The sequence below is a fragment of the Oryctolagus cuniculus genome, chromosome 8 (assembly GCF_051225735.1).
Source record: "Oryctolagus cuniculus isolate XC-2025 breed Fujian yellow rabbit chromosome 8, ASM5122573v1, whole genome shotgun sequence".
Taxonomy (NCBI): domain Eukaryota; kingdom Metazoa; phylum Chordata; class Mammalia; order Lagomorpha; family Leporidae; genus Oryctolagus; species Oryctolagus cuniculus.
In genome coordinates, this window is record NC_142874.1 from 146,561,965 (window position 1) to 146,580,212 (window position 18,248).

General features: G+C 47.9%; 1 protein-coding gene across 2 annotated transcripts in view; it reads left to right on the forward strand.

Annotated features, from left to right (window-relative positions):
• The window catches only part of CSMD1 (CUB and Sushi multiple domains 1), a 2,062,046-nt gene that overhangs the window by 1,769,698 nt on the left and 274,100 nt on the right, over positions 1–18,248 (forward strand). The gene's annotated exons all lie outside the window — the stretch shown is intronic.

An 18,248-nucleotide genomic window follows, 5' to 3' on the forward strand; every position in this document is an offset into this window, starting at 1 on the left:
CCGGGACAGAATCCGGCACCCCGACTAGGACTAGAACTCGGTGTGCCGGCGCTGCAAGGCACAGGATTAGCCTAGTGAGCCGCGGCGCCGGCCAACTCTGTTCTCTTTATTGGTATCACGTTAACGTGGAAACATTCTTACCATTTCATAATTGTACATATTTGCGGAGTGGGCTTTATTAAATGTAGACATTGTGCACTGACCATTCAGGAAAAAGGAAAGGTAAAAATAATGTTTCCATCCCAAGTGCATTTCCTTTTCTGAAGCTCTTTGTTCCCTCATTCCCTGTCACGTGTTTTCCTTTCCATGGCTGGAGAGGGTGATCCGCGTGGTCCCTGCTCCTGTGGGTGCTCCGGCAGGAGACGAGGAGGGCCCTGTCTGCCTCCCCTCCGTTTGCTGGCACTCGCCGAGCCCTGCAGTCCCCTCTCTCCTGCTTGGCTCACAGGGCCTCATCCAGGCAAAGCCTTGGGAATTTCTGCCGTCACAGAAGCACAGCTCCCCTTGGGTCTCTACACCCAACCTTCGCAGACACTTGTTAGAGTCCAGCTGAAAGGGTGCCACCTGCTCCAAGCTGGCCCTGAATAAAACAGCCCCGTGGAGCACCGGATTCTGTCCCGGTTGCCCCTCTTCCAGGCCAGCTCTCTGCTGTGGCCAGGGAGTGCAGTGGAGGATGGCCCAAGTGCTTGGGCCCTGCTCCCCATGGGAGACCAGGAGAGGCATCTGGCTCCTGCCTTCGGATCAGCGTGGTGCGCCGGCCATAGCGTGCAGGCTGCGGCGGCCATTGGAGGGTGAACCAACGGCAAAAGGAGGACCTTTCTCTCTGTTTCTCTCTCTCACTGTCCACTCTGCCTGTAAAACAAAAAACAAAAACAAAACAAAACAAAAAAAAAAAAAACAAAAAAAAAAACAGCCCTATGGAGAGCAGGACTGTGAGTGGGTGTGAGTCACTCGACTCTAACCTGTCCCGTGGTGGCTTTGCCACACTGGATCTCCTGGGAAACCCGGGTGAGGTGTGGGCGGTGAGCACAGAGGGAGCAGCGTGGGCTCCCCGCCGCCGTCCCCCTCGGTGCCACTGCTCTGTGCAGCCACAGACCTCGCCCAGCTGGTCTCTCCCTGCACCTCAGCCATAATCACAGGAAGTTTCCCCCATTAGCCCTGGCCAGGGTGCTTGGAGCCCAGCTCAGATCATCACTCACTTTCACAGGGACCATGGGCAGGGCTTTGTCTCCGGCCCCGGTCTGAACTTGATCCCTACACCTGGGTTGGGTATAGGACAGCCCCAGCATTGCCCAGGACTTCCTGGATTCTTGAAGAGCAGGTTACTGTCCATCAATCAAAATCAAGGAACTGAGGTTTGCATGTACCCTGCCTCAGTGCAGGGCGACGGGGATACACGGTCAACCTCTGTGCGGCATGGCCAGATCACAGCTTTGTGTCCACCTTCCCCCCGCCCTCCCTCATCAGAGAGTCCAGCCAGAACCTACCCCAAGCACAGGGCCTCCAGACCAAAGACCTGCACCCCTCAGATTGCAGGAGGCCCTGTCCAGCCCATGGAGGGTCCCTGCGCCTTCTGCGGGAGGGGTTGAAATGCCCATGCCTGTCTTTCTGACACCGGGCCAAGACACAAGGAATCTATGTCTGAGTTGGATGGCATTGCCATTCACAGGCCACACTCACGCTAGACCTCTGGGCTAGTCTCCGACTTCAAAACACCTCAAATGGGACTGAAACGGAACATTTCCCCATGTGGTGGATGCGCCCAGTGCCGCCACTGCAGAGGCAGGAGGCCGGGTACCCGCAGCCGTCGGCTTTGCGTGGAGACCTGTGCTGACTCGCTGCTGTGCCAGTCACATGTGCGCTAAGCCTTGGCGGCAGCAAAGAACTCACCACAACGTTGGTTTCCTTAGAGACATTCAAAATACCAGATTCCCCTCCAGCGGTCTTGAAAATCCATTTTAGACCAGTGTTTACCGTCAGTGGTGATCTCGGAACTCCGTCCCCCACTGGAGCTTCCCCACTGCACGTGAACGGCTCCTCTCTGCACTTCCTGCGTCTTGCTCCGTGTCACCCTCGGCTGGTTCCCGGCCATCTCAGGCCTGCCTGTTGTAATCCCTGCTCCATGTCGTTGTTCCCCGACTGTGGAGCCCAGGGGCCACGAGGGCTTCTCTTCAGCTCTCCTTCCTTTCCATCTCCACTGCTGTCCACACCGCAGGAGACGCCAGCCACCCAGTCACCGCCCCAGCATCTCTGCTTGGAGACGCAGAGCGGGAGGCTTGGCCCTCCTGTCTGCCCGCCCAGACCGCTCTTGTTGACGCCTTCCTGGTCGTTCTGGGCGTCCACTCCTTTCTGCCCGTGGCTCAGGACAGAACCCCCGGAGTGCTCTCTTGCACCTGTCTCTACCTCACCCCACACAGGTAGAGCACGGCAGATGCACACAGTCCCACACGGCTTTCAGCTTGCACCTCCTGTCGTGGTTGTCTCAGGTCGGTCCCAGTTGCCATGGTTTCCGAAGCACTTCCTCTCTCCCTGCCCTTGTCCGCTCACCCTGCCCTTCTCAGCCAGAGACGTGTCTGGGTTCCCCCGTTGCCAAAACGCGCTAGAAGCTCCCGTGAAAACTCACCGCCATCTGTCTTCCACTTCGTCCTCCATCGCGGCTCCTGCTCTGACAAGCCCGTCGTCACCTGCTCCGCTTGGATGCGTTCCTCTCGCGCATGGCCCTCATGCTTGGTGTGTGTCCCTGTTCCACACAGCCTCACCCGCTCCCCTGGATTACCTAAAGGACTCCTGGGTGGCTGCCCCAGCTCTGAAGATCCCTTCAGCAGACTCCTTCAGGTTGTCACTCACTGTCCCCTACCCTGTGGTCTGTGGGACCTAAGGAGGATCTTCACTGTGTTCCACCAGTCAGACCCACAGCTGCCAGTGCACAGTCCCCAGCATCACCTATATCCACCCCGTAGGACTGGCGCAAAGTCTCTGACATGGCCCGGTGCTTCCAGCGTCTGTCACACCCACCCAGCAGGAACTAGGGAAGCTCCCATCCGCACTGCACAGAGCCAGAGCCACACCGTCACCCAGGGGACAGCCCCCTGGTGTCCCACAGCACCAAGAACACAGCCACAGGCATCACAGACCCTAGTGTCAGTGTGACTGAGACACCAGTTGTCCTGCTTCTGTTTGAGCACTCAGTGTCAGTGTTTAGTCTCCAGTCTACTAGACCCCGCCACCTGAGGGCAGAAAGCCTTTGTCTTTCTGAGTGTGAGATACAATGCGGCTTAACAAGCGTCTGCTAATTGGCTGTGCCTGAACGTTCCCAGGTGTGTGAATGTGGAAACATTAGATGACTTTGATCCTGCAACAAACAGCCTGTCATCTCTGTGAGTAACTGCTTTGTAATGGAGTTTAGCTTGATTCAGAAATGTTAACAGGGAAGGCTGTGATAATCAATATTTAAGTGCTAATTTTGCTAACGCAGATCCTTTCACCTCTCATCCAGTGTTGACAGCTAGTTGAGAGCCCCTCATCTCCGTGTTTATTGTCAGAAGTACCTGCTGAGCTAGGCTTTGTTTTGACTAAAAAGAGCACATGGCACTTACCTCATAAAGAGCAGTGCCTTTGATGACCCTTTGGCTTATATTCTTTATATTAATTGATTTTACTTTAAATCTTCCTGTTTGGACACCAAGGAAACCAGGCAAGAGGACTTCCTTGTATCAACTTTAATAACCATTACTTAAAGTAGCATCGTTGAATCTGACATCCAGTAACTTCCCTACTCCACTAACGTTGTCATTTTTCCCCGTTTGAACATAATCCTGGCACGAGTTATGGGCTAGGGTATGCCAGAGCACTGGCTTTTCCTCTGTGCTGTCTGACGGCCACAGCTGGAGCTGGAGACGGGTCACACGACGCTATTTCTATGAGTCTTAGCTCCACTTTTCCATCAGGACTCCATTTTCTCCACTAGGAAAACAGACTGCAGTCTCTGGTGCTTTGTCTTCCCAGTGCCGCCCAGTGTGTAAAACACGGGGACATGAACTGACTAATTGTGATCAGCCTAAGGCTCTTCATTAACGCTTAATTACCATTTAACTGTGCGTGATACACAAGAAAATTGAGTTCAGCACACAAAACCGACCTTGACTCTGGGGGCTGCACAAACTTCAGCCGAATCTCCCGTGTGAAGGATCTGCTGTCCCGTTCCCGGGAGCCGGCTCCAGGGCAGATTTCTGTGCTCAGATTTTGTGAGATTGATTTCTCCACAAATACTCGTGGTGACCTGCTTATGTCATGACCTCGCTCCCTAGTTCCTTACTGGAAGGTAATTTAATAGGTGCTTTTCATTTTGAAGAAAAAGTGTCTGTTGCTATAGGAAGAGTGGCTTTTGGCACAGCCAGTTACAAGGGAGAGGCGTGCAGAGGAGAGAAGCGGCCATCCAGTGGGGCTGAGGCCAGGTTCGGAGCCGGCATCTCTGTGGTCCCAGCACTCCCCTCCTGGGCTGGGAGGACTGAGCTGTGCCAGGAGATGGTGAGCAGCACCAGGCCAAGGTGCATGGTCAGCTCCCATTGCCTTGGTCACCTGGTCCATGACAGAGACAGGAGAAATGTGCACTGAACTGATGGGAACTGAGGTGCTGGCTTAGCGGGAGTCCTGATTGCTGTGCTCTGTGGTCTGTTGGAATCCCTGGAATTTCAGCTGTGATTGGTTTCCGCTTACGTTAACAAGGCTGATGACAACTGAAGGGAGATGTGTGAGACACCTAAAATTGCACTTCTTCTTGAGGATGTGCCTTTAGTACTTTTTAGGAAGTGGGATATCTGTGGTGATCTGTGAAGACCCAGCTGGGGCACCCCTGTGCTGATACCAGTCCTGCTCCTACTGGAAGCCTGTGGCCGTCCCCCCAACAACAGCAATTATTTCATGTGTATCTTTCCCCAAATCCTTGCATAGAGTTTACCTACATGAGTCTAAATCGAGAGAGGAACAGGTGTGCAGGCTGTGCAAGCTCACTCTAATGGGAAAGAAATGTTTCCATGAGTAACCGAGTGGATTATCACGCTGTCTTTTTTTAAAGGTTGATTTGAAAGTCAGACACACACACACACACACACACACACACACACACTGATTGATCGTCCTTCCAAATGGCCACAAAGGCTGGGGGACTGGTTCAGAAGAGAACCTGGAACTCCATCTGTCTCCCATGGGTGCACCAGGGGCCTGAGTTCCTAAGCCATCTTTAGTCTTCCCAGGCCCATTAGCAGAGAGCTGAACCAAGAAGCAGGGCAGCCAGGACAGATAGCAGAGTTCTGGCACCAGGACTGATACCAGAGTTAAGGGATGCTGTTTCAGGCAGCAGCTTAACCAGCGACACCATAATCCCGGCCCTGTCACACCATCTTTAAGACATGTCCCTCAGAAGTACGTGGTGAGTGCAGAGATCATGGGAGTGGCAGGGAGATGCAGAGATCAGTCCTCCAGCCACATCCTGGTCAGGAGAAATGTCTCCTGGCCTCATCATCACATGCATGATGGCATCGCAGTGATAATACTGAAGTAACGATCCCCTCACATATTAGCTCATTTCTCTACCAATAGATGTTTAACCTCTCCTAGTGTGTCCCCGGCAGCATGCTGACTTAAGTTGTCCCATCCTTTTAAGATTCACAGGGAGGGCAGACAGACAGCTGGCCTCACAGAGTGGAGTGACCACAGCTTGCTTGGAAGCTAAGTGTTCAGTCTTCCTTCTGCTTCCCACTGTCTGTCCTCTGCTGCCCACATGGCCACCACTGCAAAGGGTCAAGACCTGGGTTGCGTTCTTGCTGCTCCCGCCAGGTCCCTTCAGCCACAGGGATGGCTCTGCTGTCTCAGTGTGGCCAGCCACTGCCTCCTCACATTGGGCCACTCCACTCCAGCTCCTCCAGCTGCTCCTGCAACTCCATACCGCTGGGCCATGCGTCCCGCGGACTGAAGCATACTCCAGTTTGCTGTGTGTTTCTTCTCCCATTGCTGCCTGCTGACTTTGTATCAGTTTTCTCTTGCTGGGACAGCCCTGCCCCCTCAGCTGCTGCTCCATTGTTGAGTTCTGGTCTGTAAGTCTCCTTGCCCTGTGGGCTTGCTGGCCCTGTCACCTGTCTCTCCTCTCATCTGGGCTCGGCTGCTTGTTTTCCATCATGATGGTGGTGGCCGCCAACCACACAGCTCAGATGCTCGCATTTATCACGTCAGTGAACTCTGACTTCATCCACTCCGAAATCCCCACCACTTCTCTCAGATCACCCAAATCATTGTCTGTTATGGCATAGTCGGCTGTCTTTCATCAAACTCCAGGAAAGACATAGCTATCCTTTCCCCAGGTAGGCACACGTAGCAGCCGGGATTCCCATGCTGCACTCCAGCCCCTTTCCAGGGCCAGACTAAGGCTTCCCAGAACACCCTGCAGCCACTTCCTGTTTGTGCACCTGACACTTCCTGTTTGTGTCCCTCACACTTCCTGTTCATACACTGGTTTCCACCTCTCCCTCTGACTCTTTACTTCCAGCATTAAAGATGTTCATGTTTCTCTGATTTTAAAATGAGTGCAGAAAACCCTAGTCTTTCACCCTAGAATGTCAGCCTTTTTCTCCTCTGTTTTGAGCATAAGCTCATGACAGACTCCAATGTTTCCAGCGTCTGCATTTCTTCACCTCCAGATCATTGCACACCCTTCCCACATCTCTATCTCTACCTCTGTCTACCACACTTCTGCTTTTGTTGGGTCAGGGTCGGTGACGACCATGAATCTCAGCCAGCTCACTCCTGGGGAGGCATCTTACCATTGCGGTGCTGTGAACTCTCTCCTCCTTGTTCAGATTCTCTTTTCTCTGGGTCTTCCTGCCTAACTGCCCTTCCTGTTCTGCCTTTCAGGTGCGGGTGTCCTGGGAAATTGGCCTGAGCACACCTAGTCAGCTCTCTGTCCCAAAACCTCCCTGTCCTAATTTGTTTCTTCCCCAGGTTGGGCAAAGATTTGCAAGGTAGTAATTCCAAAAATCTTTATTCTAGCTTACACCTGTGTTGTGGACCTCTAAGTTGCCAATTAGATTAACTCATTTGAACATCTTTCACACATTCAAAAGTAACAAAAACAACCTGTCCAAACCTGATCCTATCTCCTCATCCAGTAGCCCCGATATCTGGATGTAACCCTAACCCAACTGGGTGGCTGGGTGGCCACACCACCCAAGTCTGCATGTCCACTGGACACTCCAGGGCCGTTCTGAGGGGGTTCAATGATGTTGTATTCGAGTCAAGAAAAGGCACCATAGTAGAAGGCAAATTTAACCAAGCTGACTCTTTACTTTGGAAGGTCGCTGGTTCCTCAGTCTTTTAGAATAAAACCTTAACCTTCTAACATGACCTCAGATTGATCCATTCAGCTCTGGGTACTCCTCCACTCTAATTCCTCCCATTCTTGGTCCCTAACAGATCTTTCCTCCTCTAGATTTTGAGTTTCCTCCTCTGCCTTCACACTACCCTTTCACTCCCCCACCTGCTGTTTCTTCTCCCCTTCCACCACTCCTCATGGGTCAACCCTGTGCCTCACTCTTCAGAACACTCCCCACACATGATAGAATATCCAGGGGTACACAGGCTGTAAATACTTGGCCTTGATTACTGCATTGGTTGTCGCCACTCACCTTGGACACACCATCATTTCTTATCTTTGCTTTTCTGTCATTTCTTACATTTGTGTTTATTTTTTGTTTGTTTCTTACTCTTTAGTTACTGGTTCTAGTGAGACCCTGATTTCCTTAAGAGAAAATTTGTGTTGTTGTTTTCTATCTGCACTCTAACATCTCCAGTCTTTACAATGGTTTAGTTACCAAGTCAAATGCTCAGTATTTCATGTCAAACTTCATTTACAGTGGCGGGAAGCGTTTCCCTCAAGGAAGTCAGGTTCTCATTGATGCGGCTGAAAAGCATGTGAGGCACAGAGCTGAGTCAAGTGCTTGGTGACATTTACAGTCCTGTAGGAGACTCTTGGCTGTCCAAGTGTCAGTAATCCTACCACCTGTGGCTCATAAGTATTTCGTTCATTTTTTTCCAAAGGAAGCTGTAAAATGATTAAATGCCAGCTTGAAAGTTGTATTTATTAGGAAGATGGAAAACGGTTGTATGCCAGCTTGAACAGTTTGAGTTGCCCAAGACTTGACAGCTTTCTTTCTGACATCCTGCAAGACCTGGGTTTCATTTATATGCACGCTGTTCTGTCTTCAGAACTCTAACTCCAGCCTGGAGTTGAGCAGAATCACAGATTAGTTTCCCTCAAGACGTTCCTGGGCTCCAGACAAAATGCTGAACCTTTGAGTCCATGAGGGACAAAATTAGGCTATGAGCAGAAGGAGGTGATGCGTGGTGTTCTCTATTCCCTCTTCCCGTTTCTCAGGTCTGCATGTGCTTGCCTTGTCACTCACAGTGAGCTGGTGTCATTCAGCCAAGAACTATATCTCATATATATCAGTCATATGGATAACTGTAATATATAAACATCATAAATTACAAATTTCATACATAAAAATAACCATCAGCATAATGTGACTCACTTGAATTATGACAAACTGCATAATAACAGAAAACACTCAAATCTATGCATACAGATATCCCTGTACATACAAATCTATGCAATAGTTATATAATTTTTAATTTATCTTTTATTTATTTGAAAGAGTTACAGAGAGAGAGAGGAAGAAACAGGGAGAGAGAGAAATCTTCCATCAGCTTTTTCACTCCCCAATGGCTACAGTGGCCTGTGCTAGTCCAAGCTGAAGCCAGGAGCCTGGAGCTTTGTCCAGGTCTCTCACATGGGTGCAGAGGCACCGGAACTTGGGCCGTCTTCTGCTGCTTTTCCAGGCCATTAGCAGGGACCTGGACTGGAAGTGGAGCAGTCAGATCTCAAACAGTTATCCCTGTGGGACCCCAGCATTGCAGGCAGAGGCTTAACCTGCTGTGCTGCAGCCCAATAGTCAAATAATTTTTAGAATAGGCGACAAGGCCCTGCTTCTGGCCCGAGTGGTAGCTCCTTACTCACCAGCCGTGTAACCTGGAGCTTGCACATTGGGCTTTCTTTGCAACAACTTCCTAGTGAGTTAGGCGAAATCAGGACAAAATACCCTGTTCAGTACCCAACAGTTTTAGTAAAGCCACCCCTCCGAAGCAAGGAACACAAGGAGCTTTCATTTGCAGGTTTTCTCCAAATACAGGCACTGTTGTTATTTTCCCCCAGTTCTGCAGACAAATCAGCTCCAAAGAAGAATTCGGTTCAGGCTGCAGTAAATTAGATTTGTCCCTTGCTGCGGCCCCGCGTCTCACAGCTCTGCATTCCACCTGCCCACAGCGAGGTTCCCCGGCACCGCCTGGCAGGAGGGTGCAGAGTACAGTCGTGACTTAGGAACAGAGGAGGTCACGTGCAGGGGCGCTGCTTTTCATCCTGCTGGAGCTCTGACGGCTCTTGGTGCGGTGACTGCGCCTCGGATGTGGGACATTTGTGCTGCAAATGACGGGATTTTATTCTTCTTTATAACTGGACAGCATTCCATTGTGGAGCACACACACCACATTTTCTTTATCCTTCCATCTGATGATGGGCCCCATGGTTGATTCCATAGCTTGGCTGTTGTGAACAGTACTGCAGTAAGCATGGTGGTGCAGGCATCTCTGATATAGTAAGCTCATGTCTTTGGGTATATACCCAGTAGTGGGATCGCTGGATCATTTGTCAGCTCCATTTCTAGATTTTTACAGAAATCTCTATAATGTTTTCCACAGACTGCATTAATTTACATTCTGAAAACAGTGTATAAGAATTCCTCTTTCTCCACATCCTTACCAGCACTTATTACTCTTTGTCTTTTCTCTCTGTGTGTATGTAAACATTTATTTATTTGAAAGGCAGAGATACACATAGATGAGAGAGAGGTAAATAGATAGAGATCCATCGTTCACCTACTGGTTTACTCCCCAAGTGGCCACATGGTTTGGGACGAGGCCTGGCTGAAGCCAGGAGCCAGGAGCCAGCATCTCCATCCTGACCTCCCATGCGGGTGGCAAGGACAGAGCAGTAGGGCTACCTTCTGCTGCTTTCCCAGGTGCATTCTCAGGGAGTTGGAGCGAAAGTGGAGCAGCCAGGACATAAACCAGCACCCGTATGGAACACCAGCGATGCAAGCAGCGTTCTAACGTGGTGCCACAGCAGCCCCACCCTGGGTCTGTTTGACAGCAGCCGTTCTGCCAGGGGTGAGGAGGTATCTCACTGTAGTTCTGCCTTGCATTTGTCTGATGTAATGATATTGAGCATATTTTTCATATATTTGCTGGTCATTTGTCCGTATTCCTTCTTCTTTTGAGAAACGCCTGTTCTGGTCCTTTGCCCATTTCCTACAGGATTAGTTGTCCCTTGGCTGTTGAGGGTTTGGTTTGGTCCTGTATATTCTGGGTATTAGTCCTTCGTCAGAGAAGACGCTTGCAAGTCTTTCCTCCCGTTCCGCTAGCTGTCTTTTCACTCTGTTGCTTCCTTTTCTGTGCAGAAGCTTGAGTTTGATATTCTCTCCTTAATCTAGTTTTGCTTTTGTTATCCGGCTTTGGGGATCTTACCCAAGAAGTCATCACCTACACCAATGTCTTAGCGTGTTTCCCCTATGTTTTCCTCCAACAACTTCATTGTTTCAGGTCCTAAATTTGGGTCTTTGATCCATCCTGAGTTGTTTGTTTATATGGTGAGAGGTGGGGATCTGACTTCATTCTTCTTCTGTATATATACAACCAGTTTTGCCAATACCATTTATTAAAGAAATGTGTCCTTTCTCCAATATGTGTTCTGGGCACCTTTGTCAAAATCCACTTGGGGCCGGCGCCGCAGCTCACTAGGCTAATCCTCCGCCTAGCGGCGCTGGCACACCGGGTTCTAGTCCCGGTTGGGGCGCCGGATTCTGTCCCGGTTGCCCCTCTTCCAGGCCAGCTCTCTGCTGTGGCCAGGGAGTGCAGTGGAGGATGGCCCAGGTGCTTGGGCCCTGCACCCCATGGGAGACCAGGAAAAAGCACCTGGCTCCTGGCTCCTGCCATCGGATCAGCGCGGTGCGCCGGCCGCAGCGCGCCGGCCATAGCGGCGGCCATTGGAGGGTGAACCAATGGCAAAGGAAGACCTTTCTCTCTGTCTCTCTCCCTCACTGTCCACTCTGCCTGTCAAAAAAAAAAAATCCACTTGGTTATATGTACGTGAATTAATTTCTTGGTTCTCCACTCTGTTCCATTGATTTATGTGCTGTTTTTTTTTTTTCGAGTACCATGCTGTTTTAATTGCTGTAGCTTAGTAGTATGCTTTGACATCAAGAATGTGATGCCTTCAGCTTGACAACTTGATTCATTTATTCATTCATTCATCCCCCCCCTTTCTTTTTTCTTTTTTGCTCAGCATCTTTTTGGGTCTTTTGTGATTCATATGAACTTTAGGGTTTTTTTCTAATTCTGTACAGAATGTTATTGAGGACTGGCAGTGTGGCTCAGCGGGTTAAGCTGCCGTCTGCAATGCCTCCATCCCATTTGGGAGCACTGGTTAGAGACTGCCTGCTCCACTTCTCATCCAGTTCCCTGCTGATGTGTCTGGAGAAGATTCCCCAGTGTCTGAGCCCCTTCTGACCCTGTGGGAGACACAGATGGAGTCCCTGGATCTTGGCTCAGCTTGGCCCAGCCCCGGCCACTGTGGCCATTTGAGGAATGAACCAGAGGATGGAGGATCAATTGATATCTCTGTCTCTCTGTCTCTATCTCTCTCTCTCTCTCAGCCTCAGCCTTTCAGATATTAAAAAAAAAAAAGAATGGCATTGGCATGTTGATAGATTCCATTGAATCTTTACAATGCTTTAATAATATAGATATTTTAATGATAGTAATTCTTCCAAACCATAAGCAAGGAATATCTTTCTGTTTTTCATATCCTTGTTGATTTCTTTCACTATCTTTTATAGTTTTCATTGTAGGGAAATTTCATTTCTTTGGTTAACTTCATTCTGAAATATTTAATTTTTTTTAAATTTTTTTTTTTTTGACAGGCAGAGTGGACAGTGAGAGAGAGAGACAGAGAGAGAAAGGTCTTCCTTTGCCATTGGTTCACCCTCCAATGGCCGCCGCTGCAGCCGGCGCACCGCGCTGATCCGATGGCAGGAGCCAGGAGCCAGGTGCTTTTCCTGGTCTCCCATGGGGTGCAGGGCCCAAGCACCTGGGCCATCCTCCACTGCACTCCCTGGCCATAGCAGAGAGCTGGCCTGGAAGAGGGGCAACGGGGACAGAATCCGGCGCCCCAACCGAGACTAGAACCCGGTGTGCCGGCGCCGCAAGGTGGAGGATTAGCCTATTGAGCCACGGCGCCGGCCTGAAATATTTAATTTTTACAGCTATTGTGAATGAGATTTCTTCCTTGCTTTCTCTATCAGCAAGATAATTAGTGGTGTATAAAAGTGCTCCTTGTTTTTGCATGTTCACTTTGCACCCTGCAGCTTTACTGAATGGGTTTATCTGTTCCAGCAGCTTTCTGGTGGGATATTAAGATTCTTCTATGTACAACTTAATGTCGTGCAAACATGGACATTGTGACTTACTTCTTTCCAATTTCAATGCCCTTTATTTCCTTTCCCTCTATAATTTCTCTTGCTAATACTCCGAATACTGTATGGAATAGAGGGGTGATAGTGGACATCCTTATCTCGTTACAGATCTGACAGGAAATGCTTTCAGTTGTCCCCATTCAGCATGATGCTGACTGTTGATTTGCCGTCTGTAGCCTTTATAATTTTGAAGTGTGCTTCTTCTGGGTTTTAGCTTTTGATTTGGTTATGATTTTTTATTAAAATGAAATTGAAATCCTTGAATCACTGAAGGCTTCTTTAGTTTCATGAGGATACAAAAACAGAATTTTGTTCATTTAAAGTTTAAATATTTGCATTACTACTACATGTGAAGTGCTTTAAAGTAACTTTAAAGAGTATACTATTTTTAAACATGAAAGAGCGAGCGTACTTGGGTTTCTCACACATGTCTGTGTCTGACATGATGAAAGCAAAATTGCTAATTAGTGGCTTTGTCTCAGAGTAGTCACAATTCCTTTACTAAAGAATGGTTAGTTTAGTTCAAAGTACAGTTTTCAGACCTTAATTAAGTGATTCAAGTGCTGCTGTGAGCATTATTAATCTATTGTATTTTTATGATTTGCATCCTCTAGTTCAATCAACCATATAGTATGGATGGCTCAAAAATATAGTTTTTGAGCTACAAATTATCAAACATTTATTTGCAACACATAGAAAACAATGACTCCTAAGTATTGCCTAAAATGGACATTTCTTTCTAATAATTGTTGATTAGGGTCTGAGATAATTTGAGGTAAACAAAGGTTCAATATCACAATAAGGAATTTAGAATCGAACCGTTAGACTTGATTAAGCAAGAGAAAAAACGTAAATGCAATCATTATAAAATATAACTGATGTCTGAATTCAGAAATTTAAAAATGGGGTTGGGTGGTTTATTCCCTAGTTTAATAGCTGTGATGCCAATAACATTTATTGAATATTTTATTTTTATTTAATTAGCATGAAGCAGTTTTATGGAATTCAGTCTGAATTTTTGCTTGTAATAAAATCCACATTCCCTATTGTGCAAAACCAAAGTGAGTGATTTGTTTCTGTTACATCCTAGAGGTTTAGTTAGCGGTAGAATTCAATTTAAATTTATGTCTATAGGTATGCTGTCTAACATTATTTCATACCTATTAAATATTCATTAAGTATCAAGAACATAAAAGCAAATATTCCACTTTGAGACATTATTACGAAGAACTCTTGGGAGCGGGCTGTAAGAGGACGTAATGATTTCGTGCAGTGCCGTCTCTAACTCCATCCTCATGTCTGCTCCAGTCCCTGTGCTTCTGCAAGCTGCGAGCACGGGGCCCGTGGCGGCTTCAGCACCCGTGTCCTGGGGCCTCGTCCTGTTTTCCTCTTTCCTTCCGGCTCACGGTGACAGCATTGGCAGAGCCGCTCGGGTAAATGGTGGTCGTGCTCAGTGGCAAGGGTGTTGGCTTAGTGAGTTTGGATTATTACCATCCGGAGAGAATGGTTCTTAGTGAGTTTGGATTATTACCATCCGGAGAGAATGGTTCTTAGTGAGTTTGGATTATTACCATCCGGAGAGAATGGTTCTTAGTGAGTTTGGATTATTACCATCCGGAGAGAATGGTTCTTAGTGAGTTTGGATTATTACCATCCGGAGAGAATGGTTCTTAGTGAGTTTGGATTATTACCATCCGGAGAGAATGGTTCTTGGTGAGTTTGGATTATTACCATCCGGAGAGAATGGTTCTTGGTGAGTTTGGATTATTACCATCCGGAGAGAATGGTTCTTGGTGAGTTTGGATTATTACCATCCGGAGAGAATGGTTCTTGGTGAGTTTGGATTATTACCATCCGGAGAGAATGGTTCTTAGTGAGTTTGGATTATTACCATCCGGAGAGAATGGTTCTTAGTGAGTTTGGATTATTACCATCCGGAGAGAATGGTTCTTGGTGAGTTTGGATTATTACCATCCGGAGAGAATGGTTCTTAGTGAGTTTGGATTATTACCATTCGGAGAGAATGGTTCTCACCAGTGGTGGGTGATGCTGGCAATGGATACCATACATGTTTAAATCTGCCAGTGTTTACCAAGAAGTCCACACCACCTCCTGTCATGAAGGGACATTCAGAAATGCAGCATTTCTGTTAATCTCTTAGACTTAAATGTGTATGCATGCTCTTTCATATCATACAGTGATTTTTGGAAATCAAACAGCTTGCACCCCCTGTATATAAATCAGATGAATAACTGTGATTTAGATAGGCAGATAAATAGACAGACAGACAGACAGAAATTCCTCCTGTGGCCTGAGATGATTGGAGATTTACTTGCAGGTACAGGAAATAAAGCACAGGCATGCCGTGCACCCCTTACACGCTGTCCGCCAGTAGCAATGCCTTACAAAGCCAGATCACGGAGTCACAGCCCGGATATTGACATGGCACCGCTGGCATCCACAAAATCCCTGCCACCAGCAGGTTCCTCAGGTGCCCTCTTGTAGCCACACCCACATCCCTGGTCACCTCCGCCAGCACCGCTGATCACCCCTCCACTCTTTCTGCATCCATCCTTCTGTCACTTCAGGAATGGTTTGTGAGGGGCATCCTGCAGCTGTATGGAGATCTGTGGTCATACATATTAACTTACTCCTTTATTTTCATTTATATGTGTGTTCCGTTATATCCCTGCATAATCTTCATGGAACGAGTGACTGTGTGAATGAGTTTGTCTAATCACTCATCCATTGAAGGACATCTGAGCTATTTCCAGTTGGAGGTAATTGGGAATGAAGCGTCTGGGAACATTCATGAACCGTTTTCACGTGAACCTGAATTTTCATTTCTCTGGGAAAATGCCTTGGAGTGCAGTTGCTGGTTGAATTTGATTGGCCTCTGTTACCCAATGGCTTCCCACACGGCTGCACCTGCACCGGTTCACACAGTCCCCACCTCTGCGTGATTTTGTCCATCCACCTCTTCCACGTCATGTGCGGGAGCCTGTGTGTGGTGTCTGCGGGGTCCAGGTGGTGCGAGCTTGCTGACCCTGTGTGGCTGTCCATGCTCTTCACGGGCCCTGGCGCTCAGTGGCCCTGAGCGTCGTTAGCCACTGCTCCGCAGGAGACCCTCTTCAGCCAATCTTGTCCTACTCCTTCTCCACATTTCCTTCGAGGTTTTTTTTTTTAACTGACAAATCCTGAACAAGTTTTTATTTTAATGTTAGTCCTTTGGCAGGTGTTTGGGTTTCAACATTCTTTTTTGGTCTCTCCATGCACTTCACAAAATCCTTTACAAAGGAAAAGCTTTTTCTGTTAATGTGGACGAAGTTTAACTTACCGTTTTTGACATGTATGAATGGTACTTTTGTTGGCATGTCCAAGAGCTCTTTGTCTAGGCCTAAATCACAGATTTTCTCCTACGTGGTTATCTAGTAGTTGTATAGCTTTGCCTTTTACATTTAAAGTAGTGGTCCTTTGGAGTTGGGGTGTTTTTGGTTGTTGTCCTTTATTCCAGCCCTGCATATTACTCTGGCAGATACACACACAAAGCTGGCACTCTTTCTTCCCCTAATTGGGTGCTGTGCCATTCATTAGCAGTCTGTGCTCGTTAGGGGTTAAGTCTCTGCAGACTTGTGACTGGTTCCCGAGGGGCTCCCACTTTTTCAGGAAGGAAGGGTCAGTGTACTCCTCTTCCGATCCATTCTCTCTGGTACAGTGCCAAGGCTCGAGTTGCTGAGCCCAGTGGATGCTGAATCGTCTCTCCCTGTGTTTCCTAAGCCTCTCCTGCCACAGAGGCACCATGTCCATGCAGGCGAATTGCAACTCTGAGTCCCTGTTCATCCTGCAAAATACAAAGTCGGGAGCTTCTGCAGGAGACTGTCCTCTCCCGGGCTAGGACGTAGCCCTGAAGCGCAACTTCCCAAGGAAAATGCTAGCCTGGCCCCAGGCACCAAGAGCAGAATCAGGGTGAGGACCCGGCCAACGAACCACACTTTCAACTCCCTTAACTCAAACACAGAAAGACTAAGGAGATGTAGTGATATAAGACAAATGCCATGTGAACGCAAGGGCTTATGTTGAGATACCATCTGTCCTGGGCACACAGTCAGCTCCACAGAGAGCCAGGCGGTGACCAGGTCGGGCCTTGGCTGTGACTTCTGCCACCATGGTGCAAGCCAGGCCACGGACAGCCAAAAACAAACGGTCATGGCTGTGTCCTAGGAAATCTTAGAAATGAATGCCGAAGTAACAGAAAAATCCAAATTTAAAAAATTAAATAGCCACGCCCAATTGCCTCCAGCTCTCCCAAACCTTGTCCCCGCTCTCTTTCCTTTTGTCTGCAGAGTGTGACACTTTCCAATATGCTTAATTTTTCCCTTTGCTTCATTCTTGTCTCCTCCCAGGGGAATCTAAGCCCTACAAGAGGGAAAACTTAATGCATTGACGGATACATGCCGCGTGCCTAGAACATGAGTGGACAGAAATAGTTCTGAATGAATGAATACAAGGAGGGGGGAAATGCAGATTTTCCTGTACCCCAGCACCACAGGCTTTCTTTGTAGCAATCGCCTGACTCCTGGGCAATGAGAGCATATTCTTAGTTAGCACTGGATTTGCTTTTGTGGAGTATCTGTCCAGGAGTCGAACAGTTCTCTGCCTCACCATGCTACCTTGGAAAGGGGAATCTAGCATGAGAATCCTACCTATCCTGCGGCCGATCAAGGGTGATGTTTCCCTAGTGAGGCCCTGAGACACGCAGGTGGCAGGTGCGGCAGTGCTGGGTGCATGGGTGTGTGTGGGTGGCAGTGCTGCTGCGTTCTTGAAGGGTCAGCGCTCATGACGTGAAGAGTGCAGGAGAGACTCAGAGTGGAGACCGCGCAGGGTCAGGACCTATTCGTTTTTCCATAGACGTCAAGGAGGAGGAGTGAGATGAAAGCTTTCTCCGTGGACAGGCTAAGTCTCCAGATGCACTTTCATCCACAAATGTGGTAGATCGGTCTGGAAGCACCGTGGAAGGTAAGACACAGGGAGAGTCAGCACCTTTCGCTGAGAAAGGCTGCAGGCCTAGCACTGGCAGCAAAGCGTGCCTGGTGCCACTGCTTCTCCGGAATACCAAAGCCTGTACTCTGTCGTGGTTAGCCTGCTCATAAGGTGTTACTTCTCACAATAATCTGCCTCGTGTTGTATGTTTTATAGTGTTTAACTCAACTCACAAAACTATAATAATGTACTTGGCATTAATTTATGTCTATCATTTAGTCTGCTCTGTAGTAGTATTTTGATCCATTTGTAAACACTTCATAAAAATGGTTCCATTAGCCATTTACAAAAATAAGTATCATTAAATTGCAAACAAACTGTTCTGAAATAAAGTGTAGATCAGAAAATTATTTAGATTAAAAGAAATGAACACCACATTTCCTCTTTTCTTCTGGCTGCCCATGTTAAATACCTGTGCTTTTCACTTTAATTGAAGTCTGTATGAGTCTTACATGTCTCATCTAGGTTTATATTACATCTGTACATGTACAAAAGTGTAAACTCATTTTCTGAGGAATTGATTAAATCATGTGTTTGTTCTTGATATAGTGAACAATTCATCTTCATTCAGAAATA